Source organism: Chionomys nivalis, chromosome 11, assembly GCF_950005125.1.
Source record: "Chionomys nivalis chromosome 11, mChiNiv1.1, whole genome shotgun sequence".
Lineage (NCBI taxonomy): Eukaryota > Metazoa > Chordata > Mammalia > Rodentia > Cricetidae > Chionomys > Chionomys nivalis.
The window spans coordinates 19,288-37,013 of NC_080096.1; the positions used below are offsets into that span (position 1 = coordinate 19,288).

Below are 17,726 nucleotides of genomic sequence, written 5' to 3' on the forward strand. Positions count from 1 at the left end.
AATCCTGTAAAGGAAAGGAACTTCCAGAGGCATGACAATCCATCGACCTCCACCACAGAGAGACAGTAATGGAAACAGCTTGGTAATGGTATAAAAACAGAGACTTGACTACTAGAATAAAATCCAAAACACACATAATAATCAACACTGATAAACAGCTCATCTTTTACAAAGAAGGTAAAATTAGCCAACCAAACAAAGAAAGCATCTTCAACAAATGGTGCCGGCATAACTGGATGTCAACATGTAGAAAAATGAAAAAAGATGCATATCTATCAACATGCACAAAACTCAATTACATAGATATACCAAAAATATAAACAACTCAAGAAATTAGACATAAAAAGGGCAAATTATAAAGTCAACTAACCAAAGTTAAAATTAAACACAAAAATAAACAGATCAATCAATGTAGGAATCACAAATGGCTGAAAGCCACAATCTTAAGGAAGGAAACTAGGCCATCAGAATGTGGTTGACAATGGTATGTCTGAGGCAAAATAAGGGGCCACTGGCAGTGTCACTGGAATTTATCTCTACTGCTTTTACTTGCTGTTACGGAAGCTACTAGCTTTGAATGGACACCTTGTTCAATGGAGATATAGTAGAGCGGTCCTTGGACTGTCCCAAAAGAAAGATGCCTTACCTTCTCTGACGACTGGATGGATGTGTTAGGGAAGCTGCTTGTTTGGTCACGGATGCTGATACCTAGGTAACAACACAGAAACCACATTATTTGTAACAGTGATTGTCAATTTGCTTAAGCATATGTCTGACTAAGTCATCATAAATGAACACATCAAAATTAATGTATACTATAACAAGGCTGTGGACTACATTGTGAATTTCCTGCATCTCTCTCCAGCATAACTACATTGTTTTTCTCTTAATAAACCTTCTCTCTGTCAGGATTAACTTCTATTTCCCGAATGACTATCACACAGCAAAGTTAATATCTGAAAGAGATTTCTCATTAAACAACGGAATTAACAGCACACAGAGGGGACTCTGATATGACCTTAAGCATGAGTGAAAGCAGCAAACAGAAATCAGGCACCCAAAAATCTGCTAAGTTTTCTGACCATTCAGAGGTGCTTCTCTCTGGCTAATAAATTTCTCTACCTACCCCATCACAGATAGAGTACAAGGATTCAGATGAACCTGCATGGTGCTGTGGACCATCAACTACTCCATGGTGGAGTGAATACAAGAGAATCAAGAGATAAAATAACTAAGAAAAGGAAGACCAAGAAAAAAATTTCCTAGGTTTCCACAGCAAAGACAGTAACACCAGCCAAGACTTAGCACAGATGTACATGCGTGTAAAACTCCCTCCGACAATCTGAAAGACAGCTTAATAGCATGAGAATCCAGCAAACATACAACAGCAAGAAGGACGCAACACCAAAGCTTTTCCTGCTGCAGAAAATTCAGGACACAATGCGGTCTCTGTGTCTCTTGCTCTCTCTGGGCAAACCTCTCCCCGCACTTATAGGACTTGGAAAACCAAACACAGATTGACAGGTGGGCACTACCCTTAGGTCCACGCATATGCAAGCAGGGTACAATCATTGCGCGATAATAGCATAAGTCAGGACTAGCTGATATTAGGAGTTGATTATCACAGAGAGCACTCGCTTTCGTGATCGCTGAAGGCGGGATCCAGCACCATCTGGTGCAACTCCACATAGGACTCTACACATAGACATCAGGTGTGACTCCACGCGGCTCTCTACAGAGAATCTGAAAACGCTAATCCAAAGGATAAAAAAGAAATGTACATTACAGGTATTTTTATAAAAGAGATAGGGGCCATCAAACAATGTGAAAAAAAAATTTTAAAAAATGGATGAGAAGAATCTCAAAAACTTAAGAAATAAAAAATCACTCAAAGATACCTTAGTAAAAGAAAACAAGAAAAAGGAATCAAAACGGAAATGGAAAGAGTACAAGACTTGAAAACTGAAATGGAGGAAATCTTTAAAAATAAAAAAGGAATGGCTGGATATAGACAATATCGGCAAAAAAACAATGGATCCAGAGACAAGTATAAACAGTAGAATAGAAGAGATAGAAGAATCTCAGAAATCGAAGATAATAGAGGAAATAAACACACTGATGAAAGAAAACAGCAAACATAACAAATTCTTAAAGATAGAAATCCAAGAAATCTGGGACAACACGAAAAGAACAAAAATAACAATAAAGGTAAAAGGAGAAGAAATACAGCTCAAAGACCAAGAAAATAGATCGATAAAAATAAAAGTCTTTCAAAACATGAGGAAGGATATTCCTATTGAGGTACAAGCACATACGGAACACCTAATAGATCAGATTTTAAAAACCACCCTAATTACTAATATCTAACAAGAATTACCTTAAACTTAAAGCAGGCATAAGAGAATAAGATGGACAGTTCATACTCATAGCATGAATCTTTCATCAGAATCAAATATCAATACCAAAAATAAATTTCAGAAAAATAAAAACAAAAATATTACAAGATATCAGAGTATGCCTCAGAACACAATAATAGTAGGAGACACCGCAGCACTCCTCCCTCAACAATAGACAAAACAACCAGACAGAAACCTAACAGCAAATTCGAAGAACATACCTCCTGAGCATCTCACGGTACCTTCTCATATATTGACCCCATACCTGGTAACAAAGTAAACTTAACAGACCAAAATAAGTTTTTGGCCGAGCCCGGTGGATCTCTGTGAATTCGTGACTGGCCTGGTCTAAAAGAGCTAGTCACCGAACAGGAACCAAAAGCAACAGAGAAACCCTGACTAGAAAATGACAAAGGGGAGGGGGGGAATACTTCAATTCCCAGCAACCACAAGGTGGCGCACAACCAACGGTAATTATCTCTGGCGCCCACTTCTGGCCCACAGTCATAAACACTGACAGACTTTTGCAAACATAATCAGTAAATGAAGAAATAAGTAAATAAATCCCTAAAATCTAAAGGAATTTTGGCCACCACATGAGCCTTATCAGATCACCATGGATCAAAGTTAGAATACAACAACAGTTCTAATCCCAGGATACAGAAACCGAACAGTAGACAACTAAACCACCCGTTGTTCTAGGAAGAATTAAAAAAAAAAATAAAGTCTTCATGGAATTCAACGAAAATAAAGACACAACAAAAACAAAATGAAAGTAGCTCTAAGAGGTTAGTTCATCGTACTAAGTGCACACATAACAAAAATAGAAGAAGCTCACATTAAACACTTAACAGCACTGCTAAAAGAGCTTGAAAAAAAAGGAATCTCACACAGGAGTCGAAGGCAGAAAATCATCAACTGAAGGAGTGAAACTAACAAAATTTAAACACAGGAAATACAAAGAAATCAACGAACCAGAGAGCTGGTTATTAGAGGAAAAACAAGATTGACAAGAGGGTATCCAATTTAATAAACAGGCACAGTAAGAGAACATGGAAACTAACTACATAAGTAATGAAATGGGGGAAATAACAGACTCTAAGGAGACCATGAAATAATTTGATCTTGCTAGAAAGGCCCATATGACACAAAGTTGGACAATGTAAAAGAAATGGAACTGTTTGTAGATAAATATCATTTACCAATAATCAAAAAGATGAGGGGAACAATGAAAATAGACTGAGAAGCATTGAGGAAATATAATGAGCCGTAAAAAACTACAAACCAAGAAAAGGACAGGACTAATTTGTTTTAATGAATAATTTTACCAGAAATTTCAAGAGCTGATACTTATACTCCTTAAGCTGTTTCACATAATAGAAACAGAAGAGTCATTGCAAAGCTTTCTATGAAGCTACAGCATTGCCCTGATATCAAAACCTAAATAAAAAAGGGACATACAGAAAACTACAAAACATTCTTGCTTATAAACATAGATGCAAAAACAGTGAAAAACCTAATCAAAGAAAATACAAAGTGAAAATATATCACGATATAAGAGGCTTGATAACAGATGCAGGGCTGACAGGAAACATGAAAACCTATAAATCAAAGCTATTATACATATATACATACAATACAATACATATAAATACACTGAAAGAAAAAGAAACCATACAATAATTTCATTAGGTTCTGGAAAAGCATTTGACACAGTTAAACAATACGTAATGATAAATTGCTGGGAGAGGTTATGTATACAATGATGACATCTAAATATAAAAAAGCTATATAAAGCAAACCAACAGCTGATATAAATTAAATGGAGAGCAACTCAAATCCATTACACTAAAATTAATAAAAAGACAAATCTGTCGACTCATACTATGTCTTAAACATAATGTGTAAAGTTATAACAACAAGTAGACGAAATACAGAGATCAAGGGTATTAGAAGAGGTATGGAAAAAGTAAAACTATCTAAAAAAATGGTATGATCTCATACATCAGTATCTGCAGTGATGTGGCTGGACACAAGATTAAATCAATAGAAATCAGAACAGGGAAATAGAAACTTCATATTTCACAGCAGCCACAGACAGCATAAAGTATCCTGCGGTTACAGTATTCAAAAATTAAAGGTCTATTTGATAAGAATTTAAGGCTTTGAAGAAAGAAACTGAGGAGGATCCAGAGCTCATGAATGAATAGGATCAACATAGTAAAAATGGGAGTTAAAGCAAAGGCAATATATAAATTTAATGCATTACCAATTAAAATCTCAACAAAATTCTTTAAGAACCTTGAAAAAACTTTCTTCAACTCAAAAAAAAAAAAACAAAGATAGCAAAGAAATCATGTAATATTGTGGGCTGGCTATTCGTTGTCACTGTGTCACCCGGTAACCCACAACCAAAAAGCCACAGAGGAAATCAGAGACATCACTAGGTCGTGAGACTAACTCGCCAACTGCCTCATTCTTATTATCTCCTGTAGCTTAAACTCATTACTCTCAGAACCTTAAACTGTGGGACAGGTCAAATATTGTTTCTTCAGAGTCTGTGCTGGAGTGGGGGAGTGTGCTTTCTCCTTTCAAACATGATCCAGTTATCCTCACCATGCATCTACTTCCTGTGTGGTTTAAACGCATTTTCCTCCTGCCTAGACAATCAGCGTTTTACTGAAACTCATGATTGACAGAATACAGATAATCACATAGCACAAATTTACCTATTTTGGTTAAACAGAGGAAAATACAGAGTGCATTTTTGGGAAATGTTAGCATAGCAATACTGGCTAATTCCTTATCATTTACGGGCACTGATAATCCTTTAAGGAAAAAAAACTGTACAGTCATTTCTTTAACATCAGAATGAATCCATAATCTCTCATTTCATGTGAAAACAGAAGAAAATTCTATTCTCCAAACTAACATTCTTTCCGCATTACAAGTTAGTTGAAAATATCTACCTTAGGATTTACTTAGCAGCATTTGTCAACAAATATCTTTTCGCAGAGATTGCTATTCCTCATGAATAAAAAAATTCAAAGATCGAAAAATAACAAAGAGGATAAAGATTCTCTGTGTATTTTCCCTCTTTGAGCGGCTTGATTTTAAATTCTAATTCTTTTATTTTCAATTTTAATTTTTGAGAGAGGCTCTCTGTATATCTTTGGGAAGGAATAACACTGTGGACCATGCTGTCCTTGAACTCACAAAGATCCTGGAACCCCCAAGGTTTGGGATAAAAGGCGTATACCACCAAACCAGAAGTAGGCAAGTCCCTGCCTGCCAGACATTGGGATTAAAGGCCTGTGGTACCACACATACCTTGAAGTCACTGGTGTTAATCTACCTCTGACCCTCGATGTCACAAGGGCAATCTACCTCAGACTGCAAAGTGTTGGAATTAAAGGTGTGTCCCACCGCACACAAATATTTTTAAGAACTTTAAGATCTGCTTATCACAATCACACATGCTTTTATAGAACAGTAACCATTTAGGGATTTTGAGGAACACAGTGAGTCTGGTTGCCAAAGAGATCGTAGTACTTTACTCCAAATACACAGGAGACAGACAGAAAGCCAGATTGCGAAATTCCCCTGAAAATGGTACTTCAAAAAAGCTACTTTCTAGAAGACCTGATCATGCTGCCTACTCAAGCAGGCATAGCCGAGCGATGGGCATGGTCTCAGCTAATTTATCCATTAAGTGATAAGAAACGAGGCACAACCGGAATTTGAACCAGTGGCAGGTCCCAGAAAGCATAGCGTTATCTCTCCTTTTCTGAATAATTGATTTTTTACAGAGATAGTTCAAGCTGTTGGTCTGTAAGCAGAATCAAGCACATTACTTAGCTTTACAACCTCATGTCGGAGTTACATGCTGTGGCCATTTTCATGGGCACAACTATGTGCCATTTAAAACTCAATGCCAGTAAGCAAGGTGAAACTTTAAAATCACAGACCACGCTCATTGGGACTGCCTGCCCATTAGCGTGCATTTGCCATCATAGAATATCACAGAAAACAGTCATTGTAAAACAAAACACACAACTGAAAAAATACAGAAAAATCTCAGGCACAACTTCCCTTTTGTTAAGAAAAGGAAAATACCCATACTACAATTTTTGGGATTGTATTTCCTGCTTGGGATAGGAGCACAGATAATCTTGTAACTAACCAAAGAAAATTTAAAGGTTTTCCACCTAATTAAAAATGGATCAACAGGCTCTCCTTTTCTAGTGAAACAAAAGCAACATCTATCCCTATTTGCCCTTCAAGCCGTATGCATTCAACTCATCTTGTGCCTTGTTTTACACGCGATTGGGTCTGAATTCACAGGAAGTGAACATCTAACTATTGAAGAGGCAAATTTGGATGCCAAGATTCAAGAATGATGATACTTAGATCCGCACCTGTGTATATTCACACAGACTCTGAGCTCTGGTCTTTGATCGGTAATAGAAGTCTGCAGAAAAATGTTTACTCTGTCTTACAGGGTTTTTTGACTCATCCACCTTGCAAAATTCGTATGACCTTTTTCAGCAGAAAATGGAGCTGTTAATTTTCTTGGTCAGTAACGCTATCCATTGTGACTAAAAATGACTGGGCCAATGTAGACTTGGGAGCACGCGAGAGGCCACTCAAGGAATTTCCAGAAGGTATCGGGTTGCCTTGGCTGTCTGTTGTCGACCTGCATTGGTTGGGCCAATGTCAGCAAGAGCAAACCAAGCTGGAAGTGACTATGTGGGCCTGTGTAGTTTCAATCCACGTGGGAAGGCAAACGGTAGGGTGATTGAGGACTAGAAGTCAGTATGAGGTGTCTAAAGCGAAAATACGAAGAACTGAAGAAAGAAAAGCCACAGCGTGGTAATTAATATTAAACTGCAAGCTCAATGCACAAGGCACAGGATACAAAGCACAGGCCAAGGCGAAGGTAGGGAGGGAGGGGGCTCGCAGACAGCCAGCAGGCGAAAGGAGGGATCATAAAACCAAACGTTTTATGTGGGGGGGAATACGGAGATGGCTCAGGTTAAGAGCCCTTGACTGCTCTTCCAAAGGTCCTGACTTCAATTCCTGGCAACCACAAGGTGGCGCACAACCTACGTTAATTATCTTTGGCGCCCTCTTCTGGCCTACAGTCATACACACTGACGGACTTTTGCGAACATAATCAGTAAATGAAGAAATAAGTAAATAAATAAATAAAACCTAAAAGAATTTTTGCCACCACATGAGCAATATCAGATCACCATGGATCAAAGTTACAATATAACAACAGTTCTAATCCCAGGAAACTGATAAACTTATGGAAACCGAACAGTCGACAACTAAACCACCCGTGGGACAGGGAAGAATTAAAAAAAAAGAAAGTCTTCATGTAATTCAACGAAAATAAAGACACAACATAAACAAACGAAAAAAAGCTCTAAGAGGTAAGTTCATCGTAATAAATGACCACATAACAAAAATTGAGGAAGTGTGGTTTCTCCCTTCCAACATGCTCCAGTTATCCTCACCATGCATCTACTTCCTGTGTGGTTTAACCGCATTTTCCTCCTGCCTAGACAATCAGAGTTGTACTGAAATACATGATTGACAGAATACAGATAATTCCATAGCACAAACATCCTTATTTTGGTCAAACAGAGGAAAATACTGACTGCATTTTTGGGAAATGAGTGCATAGCACTACTGGCTAATTCCTTATCATTTAGGGGCACTGATAATCCTTTAAGGAAAAAAATTATAGTCATTTTTCTAACCTCAGAATGAGTCAACAATCTCTCATTTATGGTAAAAAATAATATGCTTTCTGCATTCCAAGGTAGTTGAAAATATCTATCTTAGGATCAACTTAGCAGCACTTGCAAAAAAATATCTTTTTGCAGAGGTTGCTACGTCTCATGAATAAAACAAGTCAAAGATAAAAAATAGCAAAGAGGATAAAGATTCTCTATGTATTTTCCCTCTTTGAGCGGCTTGACTTTAATTTCTAAATCCTTTATTTTAACTTGTACGTTTTGAGAGAGACACTCTGTATATCTTTGTGAAGGAATAACACTGTGGAACATACTGTCCTTGAACTCACAGAGATCCTGGAATGCCCCAAGGTTTGGGATAAAAGGCATGTGCTACCACACCTAGAACTCAGAAATAGACAAGGCCCTACCTGCTAGACATTCCAAAACTGTACATGCAATGGTGTCTGTCTGTCTTCATTCACATGCAATGAATTAATATATGATGGGAAATCACACAGTCACTCACTGTGCCCAATCAGGTCCTTCTTTGAAATGAATACCCATTAAGCTCACTCCCTTAGACTTCATTCTGTGATCTAGTTATTGTCCAGTCTTTTTCCCCTTTCCAGTGTACACAGTATACCGTCTCTACTCCTCTGGTCTGAAGGGAAAAGCCATGTTCCACACAAATGATTATCTCAAGTATCACCATAGAATCTTCATCTGGTGAAGGATGGAGATAAAGACAGAGAACCTTATCAAAGCAGTGGACTGAGCTCCCAAGGTACAGTTGAAGAGCAGAAAAAGGGGGAATATGATCAAGGAAGGAAGTATGGACCACGAGGGGTTGGTCCTCTCACTGAGACAGTGTGACTGGTCTAATGGGAGCTCAGAAAATCCAGCGGGACCAGGAATGAATGAACAGGCAAGCATGAAATCAAACCAGACTCTCTGAATGTGGCTGACAATAAGGGTGACTGAGAAGCCATTGATAAAGGCACTGGGTCTGGTTTCCGCTACATGTACTGCCTTTTTGGCACCCTAGTCTATTTGGATACAAAGCTTCCTAGGCATGGACATATAGGGGAGGGTCTTATACTTCACACAAGGCCTGGTTACCTTCCCTCTCTTAAGAAGGGGAGGGAAGAGGGGGAATGGGGGAGTGAGTGGGGAATGGGAGGAGAGGGGATAGTGTAAATTTCTGAATGAAAAAAAATAATTAAAAGAACAAAATACAAGATAAAAGACTTTTAAGAATCAATATATACCTAAAGCAAATCAGTTTAAAATTGTTTCACAAGCATTTGGTGGGTGGGGGGGTGAGAGGGTTTCTCTGTAGCTTTGGAGCCAGCCCTGGAACTAGCTTTTGTAGACCAGGTTGGCCTGCCTCTGTGTTATGAGTGCTAGGATTAAAGGCATGCACCACCACTGCCTGGGCACAAGCACTTTTGAAAACAAGTTTATTGCTATTTCTTAAAAATCTTTGGACATGAGAATGAATGTTCTCTGCATGTATACAGGATATGGAATAATAGATATTTGTGAGCCTCTCAACTAGAGTGTTGGTATTTTAAATCAGAATATATGAGGAACCACCTACAAAAACATTTTAGCCAATAAACCAAAATCTTTCACAGATTAACAGCGACAAGAAAAACAACCTAAGTAAATGAAGAAGCAAATAAACAATTCTTGGGAACATTATGCTGTGTATAGTAAATTGGAAGCATAAAACGAATATATTTCAATGACGATTTCCAAAAATTTATAACATAAAAAGCTGATTACAAAGCTACAGTCATAGTGGAAACACTCAAGAACTGAGCTGGCCTTGTCTTGTAGTCAGACTGATGAATAACTTAAATATGACCAAAGAACATTCATCCAGCAACTGATGGAAGTAGAGGCAGAGACACGCATCACAGCTCTGGACTGATCTTTCAAAGTCCAATTGAAGAGTGGAAGGAGTGAGAATATGAGCAAAGAGGTCAAGACCATGATGGGTTCACCCACTAAAACAGTTTAACTGAGCTAATGGGAGCTCACCAACATCAGTCAGACTGGAAAGGAACCAGCATAGGTGCAAACTATTCCCTTGGAATATGGTTGACAGTGGTATGGCTGAGGAAGACTGATGGGCCACTGGGAGTGGAACCAGGATTTATCTCTACTGCTTGTACTGGCTTTTTGGGAAACTATTCTCTTTGGATGGATACCTTGTTCAGCCTAGATATAGTAGAGAGGGCCTTGGACCTTCCACAAAGCAATGTGCCTTACCTTCTCTAAGGAATGGATGGGTGGATGCTTGTTTGTTCCCAAGTGCTCAGACCTGAAATAATAACACAGAAACCATATTATTTGCAATGCTGTTTTGTCACAAGAAGGGCCAGCATTAAAACGATTCAAAGAGAGCATAATAACATACAATAACAAGATTCTCTGTGTATTTTCCATCTTTATGTGGCTTTACTTAAAATCTATTTCTTTTATATTTACTTTTTCTTTTTGATACAGGTTCTCTGTATATCTTTGTCCAGGAATGACTCTGTAGACCAGGCTGTCCTTGAACTCAAAGAGATCTTTACCAATAGTGCTGAGATTAAAGGTGTGTGCTACCAAACACCGAACTCACCGAGATCTGCCTGTCCTGTCCTACCAGGCATTGGGATTAAAGGTGTTTCCTGCCACACCTTAAAGGCACAGAGGACAATCTACCTCTGCCCATTGAAGTCACACAGTTAAAACTACTTCTAGCTCCCAAATGTTGGGAATAAAAGTGTTGGAATTAACGATTAAAGCTTGACCTATGAGTGGGGCGGTGGTGGCGCATGCCTTTAATCCCAGCACTCGGGAAGCAGAAACAGGCGGACCTCTGTGAGTTCAAGGCCAGTCTGGTATACAAAGGGAGTTCCAGGACAGGCTCCAAAGCTAGAGAGAAACCCTGTTTCAAAAAACCCAAAAAAAAAAAAAAAAAAAAAAAAAAAAGCTTGACCTATGTACTCAGTTCTTGCACAGATCAATCTTCATTTATAAGCAACACTAAAAGACAGAGATACTGGAGGTCACTCATTAGCTGGTCTATTTTTCTTTCACACAGACCAGTCAAGGCCCAGTACTGAAGGAGTTGCAGGACTACCTACCCAGCACTGGGCAGCAAAGGCAGGATTAGGTGTTTAAAGCAATTTTCAATTACATTGCATGAGGCAACAACATTAGGAGTTGATAGTCACCCATGCTAGTATGGCAAAGCCTACCCCTTGCCCAGGGAATTCACACTCAACAAAGATCAGAGGCCAAGGTTATCACACAAACTAACAGAACCTGTCTGGTTCATGGTCCATTGCTTTCTAAGCAGCTAATAACTAAGTCAAACTGCTCTTACTAGTGCTCCCTTCAGGAGAAAAGGAGAATCCTTTAAAGAACGGGTGCTCCTGATTAGCAAGTAGAGTCCTTCATTAGCTAGAATCACCCATCTGGGATTAAGGACATTAACAGTTAACCTACTGGGTAAACAGATCAAAGATCTCAGAGAGCAAAAGTACTCCAGGTTTGTCCTTCCACACTATGGTGAGATAAGACCCTAATTTGTCGTTTAATAAAATCATCTATTCTCCAAGAGCAATTCATCCAACGCGCAGGGTACTATGTATACACATTCCATTATACGCTCAATGTCCAATGTAGCCAACCCTTTACTTCATAGCTGGGAGGTCCTGCACCCAAACACAGGTCACATTCAAACAATAATTGTTAAAAAGGGGCCTTGGATTAGAACACAATAAAGGGTCCATGGGAACAGTTAGAAGCAAGGCAGAAATTGTGAAAATAATGTAATTACGTTATCAAAAAATTACGGTTAAAAAGTTGAAACAAGCTTCATGGTCAGGTGATGCAGAGGCTAAGGATCTATATTAGAGCACACCAAGTACAACTTACATCATTATGAGGGTATACAGTCGTGTTAGGCAGGACCACATCCTTTTATCTAGTTGTACTAGTTTACTTGAAATACTGTAACTACAGTAAGTTGGTTTAATAATGAGCTCAGTTTTTATACAGATGCTTGAATGCATGGTTTGTAGTGTGTCACTACTCATTGCTCTTTTTATGGAGTTTTTGGTCACCTAAGGATAACCATAACCTCTGAAAGTAGCTTGCTCCAATACAAAGAACCAAGAGGTGAGTGTACAGCCATCCCCCGACACGCACACTTTCTAGGCAATCCATAGTGAGGCAAAACCCTGGACCTCTACCCTGAATGCTTCAGTTTCTCTACCAAATCTACAGAAGAGTTTCCTGCAGATAGGCTGGCACAATACCCACTACCAACCACTGGACGACCACAAGCAACAAACACCATCCTGCAACCAAATTCACCTATCCTTCAACTTCAGTGGAACTCAGAAATACAACTTGCTACAATACTGAGAGGACAAAGATGTGAGTGATCAGGACCCCAGCAGAGGTCCTCACTAACCTGATGCAGGTTATCTATAAAGCCTGGAGGAGAGGTTCTGCTGAGAGGACCAAGAGACGAACTCTAGCTGTGAGAGCAACCCAGGAGAACAGAGCAAGAGAGCAGGCTAAAGGAGACCTCAATGGCTCCCTGAGTCAAAGAGCAGACCGAGAACAGTTCCCAAAGACTCAGACAGCCTTTGGGACTCAGGTCCTTAGAATGGGACCAAGATGCAAAGACAATGTCAGCATCAATTGAAGGAAGTATAACCAAAAGAATAGAAAAGATGGAAGAGAGAATCTCAGGGGTTAAAGATAGCTAGATAAAATAAATTCATCAGGCAAAGAAAACATTAAATCTAACAAATTCTTAACAAAAAACATCCAGGATATCTGGGAAAACATCAAAAGACCAAACCTAAGAATAATAGGGACAAAAGGCACAGAAAATATTCAGGAAAATTATAGACTAAAACTTTCCCAACTTAAAGAAGGATATCCCTCTGAAGGTACAAGAAGCTTAAAGAACACCAAATAGACTGGATAAAAAAAAAATCCCCTCACCATATAATAATCAAAAAACAAAACATACAGAATAAAGAAAGAATATTAAGAGCTGCAAAGGAAAAAGGTCAAGTAACATATATAGGGAAAAGCATCAGAATTACACCCAACTTCTCAATGGAAACCAAGAAAGCCAGAAGGTCCTGGGCAGATGTGCTGCAGACACTAAAATACCACAGATTCAAGAACAGATTCCTCTGCAGCTCGGAAACTAACTTTGTCCCCTGGAATTAAACATCAATGAATCACACCATTGCAACTGGTGGTAGCAGAAAGTTAGAAACATTTTAATCATGCATTGCTAAATCAACAGCACTGTAGTTCTACCAGCTTTTAATCTATTTAAAACATTTGTAAGACAAACTTAAGAGTAGACTGTAATATTCAGAACTTCTAGAAACCATATCGTCAGTTTTATAATCTGTCTTCCCACAGCACACCAAAAGCATGGCTCTGTTTGTACACTGGACAGTGATATAAAAAGCACAATATCCTACCATACAAGGACTGCAGTCTCCCTCTTCCCAGGAAATTCATACACAGGGAGGATCAGAGTATGATATGGTTATAATCTCAAAAAATTATTGTAAATAGTTAAAGCAGGCTTTATGGCCATGTGTTACAGAAAATATGGTAAATTCTTGTACCATTAATTCTATTATCAATTATGCAATCCTACTTCACAGTTTAGCAGTGGGAGTGATACTCTACACAGGAGAAACCATTTACGAGCTCCACAAAATTAACTACAGAGGTATCGTAAACATAAATGCTAAAAGTGATATAATATTCAACCTCACTCTGCAAGTTATGTCTATCCCTGTCTCTATCTTTGGCCCGCCTGCCATGTGTCTCCATGCCTGGTACCAGCCACTACTAGGGGAACCAGCAGCTGTCTCTGCCTGAGACTGGCTGCACTCAGGGCCCACTGCCTGCCACCACATGGCCTGCCGCCACCACTCTGGGAGCGGCAGCCATTTCTGCCTATGACTGGCTGCTCCCAAGGCCTGCTGTCTGCCGCCACATGGCCCGGTACCACCATTTTGGGAACTACAGCTGCCTACTGCCGCCAGGGATCTTGCAGCATTTTTTTAAAAAACTATTTAAAAAAGTGAAGAATTTCTGAAGATACTGGAGAGACCAGTAGTCTCTGAGTTTGGCAAATTTGGTGATAGCTCTCCCCGTAAGACAATATAAGCACGACAACATAAGGCAACACCATTTGTGGATCACAGCGCTCTGCTCTGAGCAGACAAAGCCAGGGCAGAGAAGTTATTCAGAGGCTGCCAGCAGGGTGTTGCAAGGATCACTTAGGACTACTTAGGACAAGGCAGAAACACATTAAACTCTGTGTTTGTCCATTGGATCACAAACAGACAGGGGAAGACGCTCCAGACCGGCTACAAGCCTCAGGAGGCCATTCAATCCTAGTTTTGGGACAGTGACCCCTCACCTGCCAAGCCCAGCCACTCCTCTGCACGTGGGGAGGGCAGCCACGTGCACCAAGGAAGGCCAATCCTCCACACCTGAGAACATTGGCTCCTTACTCACCTCGGCCCACCGCTCCTCCCATCGGTGGAGAGCAAACACTCACCATGGCACAGCTGCTAAGCTGATAAACTCTGTCTCCCAAAAAGGGAGCCCAAGATACAGTGATTGAGAAAAAGATTTCTTCAGAAGTGCTAATCGTAGACCAGGCTGGTCTGGAAATCACAGAGATCCGCCTGCCTCTGCCTCCTGAGTGCTGGAACTAAAGGCGTGCGCCAACACCGCCCGGTGCCAAACTCTTTTTTAGGAGACTACAGTTACCCTGATCACAAAACCACACAGAATCAACCAAGAAAGAGAATTAAAAAATAATCTCACTTATGAACATAGATATGCAAAAATACTCAATAAAAAGCTAGCAAACTGCTCCCTCTCCCCCAGCTCCCGCTGTGCTGTGGGGAAGCCACGCGGCTCGCAACTCCCTCCTGCTCCCACCCTCCTAGCCCGCCAACCCCCCACCCCGCCGCACGACCTTACCACGTCGCCACCCAATGCCGCAGTAACCCCTGCGCCGGCCCGGGAGGCCCGGGCACCCCAGTTCCCGGGGACAGCCTGGAAGCGGCCCGCCAGTGCGGGAAACGGAACTCCGCCCTCTCCCCCTCCGTGAAACAGCACCTCGGATTCCCCCGTGACAATCGCGGCTCCACAAGCGCCAGCAGCTGGAGCTGCCGCGGGGGGGGGGTGGAGAGCGGCGGTTTTTCTTTTTTCTACTTATTTCTCCTTTTCTCTGCTTCTCCCGCGCGCTGGGAGCCAGCTACCAGCCTGGCGGGAGCGGCCTGTCTGTATTTCCCGGGCAGGCAGACAGGAAGGAAGGAGCCTGGGCATGCAGGCCGGGAATCATGGGAGACCGAGTCCTCTCGGACCGGTCCCGGAATACAGGAAAAATGGCCGCAGCCGGGAATCATGGGAGATGAAGTCCCGGACCGGAACCGAGAGAGCATCCACGGGACCGAACACGCCCCGCGGGGACCCCACGCCCGGCCCCCTGCACTCCAGGCACCACGGGTCCCCCAAGGACCCCAAGTGCAGGGTAACCCCAGCCCTGGCGACGCCACAACCCCAGCGGCGCCCACCACTAGCAATGCCCCAACTCTAGACACGCCCTAAGCCTAGCCACGCCATAACCCTAGCCCCCCAGGCCACCCTAAGTGCCCAGTAACCCCGGCCCCACCCACACCTCGCAACGTTCCACCCTCCTAGTGCCGCCCACACTAGCAACGCCCCACCCCTAGCCACGCCCTAACCCTAGGACCGCCCTAACCCTAACCCTGCCCTAATGCTGGCCCTGGAATTCATTCTGTAGATAAGGATGGTCTCAAACTCTGACTCTCAAAATCTGACTGCTTTAACCTCCTGAGTGCTGGGGTTAGAAGTGTGCACAGCAACCAAGCATCTGAAGGTGACTATCACCTCAAATGATCCAGATTAAAGACAGGTCTTTAATTTTAAAAGCTTTAGAAAAATCCCTCATCAGTATACCCATTGGTTTTTAGTTAATTCCAGATGTAGTCAACTTGACTTCCAAGATTAGCCATCACAACAGCCAAGACAGAAGAAATAAGAAAAATTGTTATCAGCAGGAGACAGGGGAAGCATGGAAGTTATTTCCAAAACAATGCTTTTCAAAAACAAAGGAAGCATGTGGATTTTACTAAGGGAGTTTCTACACATTTATGTAGAGTTCTGTGTATTCCTAAGCAGGTTCAGTTAACAAATGCATTTCTGAAAATGATGACAATATAAAAGTGGAGATGTTTAGGGACATTCTCACTTCAAAGTCATGTAAAAACATATAAATTATAAAAATGATGGAAAGAAATGCCTCTGACATGTTTATCTTGTACCACAAGTGTTAGTATTCAGGCATCTGTACTGGTCTGCCATTGGGGTTGTAACAGGATATGTCCTCAGCTTCAGTCACTAAGATCACCTCCTGTGCACATTAAAGGTTTGCCTTGCCCACTTCCTCTATTTCCCTCTCCCTCCATTTCTACCTTTCTGCCCTTTTCTCTTTCTCCTTTTTTGCCTGTCTCTGTCTTTTCCCTCCATCTCTCTACCTCTCTCTTCTCTTCTGCTGCTCCTTTACCTAAAGACTGGTATCCCCACTCTTTTCACATTACCTTTACCATAATTAAAAAAATCACTCCTTGTGAGCTCTCCTTTTGTGATGCTTTTTTAAATTTACAACAACATGGTCTTAGCTGAAAATTAGGTAAAACACACAGAGGATAAGGACTGTTTTGGAGCCTATGTGGCCTGTCGATCTTGATGTTTGATCTAAAAGATAACTATACCAATGCCACAATTCTCACAGATACAAAAGATAGAGAACATAAAAAAAAACTTCAAGGAAAGGTAACTTAGCAGCACTGTACACTCTGTTCTTAGATGGATGGCTATGATGAACTCTATTAACCTAAATAGTTGTATGGGTGTTTTGGTAGCATATGTCTGTGCACAGTACCTACAGAGGCAAGAAGAAGGCAGAAGATGCCTGGGACTGAAGTTAAAGCAAATGGTTAGCTACCATGTAGGTGCTGGGAATAGAACCTTGGGATCGGTAACAACACCCAGTGTTCTTTTTTTAAAAAAAAAAAATTAATTTATTAATTATGTATACAATATTCTGTCTGTGTATAAGCCTGCAGGACAGAAGAGGGCACCAGACCTCATTACAGATGGTTGTGAGCCATCATGTGGTGGCTGGGAATTGAACTCAGAACCTGTGGAAGAGCAGGCAATGCTCTTAACCTCTGAGCCATCTCTCCAGCACTCACCAAGTGTTCTTAATTGTTGAGCCATCTCTCTAATCTCTCTTTGTATTTAAAACTTATTTCCATAATGGTGAGGGGGGTACTTCTATGTGTTAATTATTGGTTAATGGATGAAGAAAACTGGCTTGGTCTATAGCATGGGAGGAGGAAGGCAGAGTTAGGAGAAGCCATGGAGCTGACAGAGACATACACTGGTTGGAATCTAGCCGGTAAGACACAGTCACGCTGCAATCCACAGATTA

General features: G+C 41.0%; 1 pseudogene; it reads right to left on the reverse strand.

Moving 5' to 3' along the window:
- Nucleotides 1-354: 354 nt before the first annotated feature.
- LOC130884061 (serine/threonine-protein kinase DCLK2-like) overlaps nt 355-17,726 on the reverse strand; it is a 70,729-nt pseudogene continuing 53,357 nt past the window's right edge.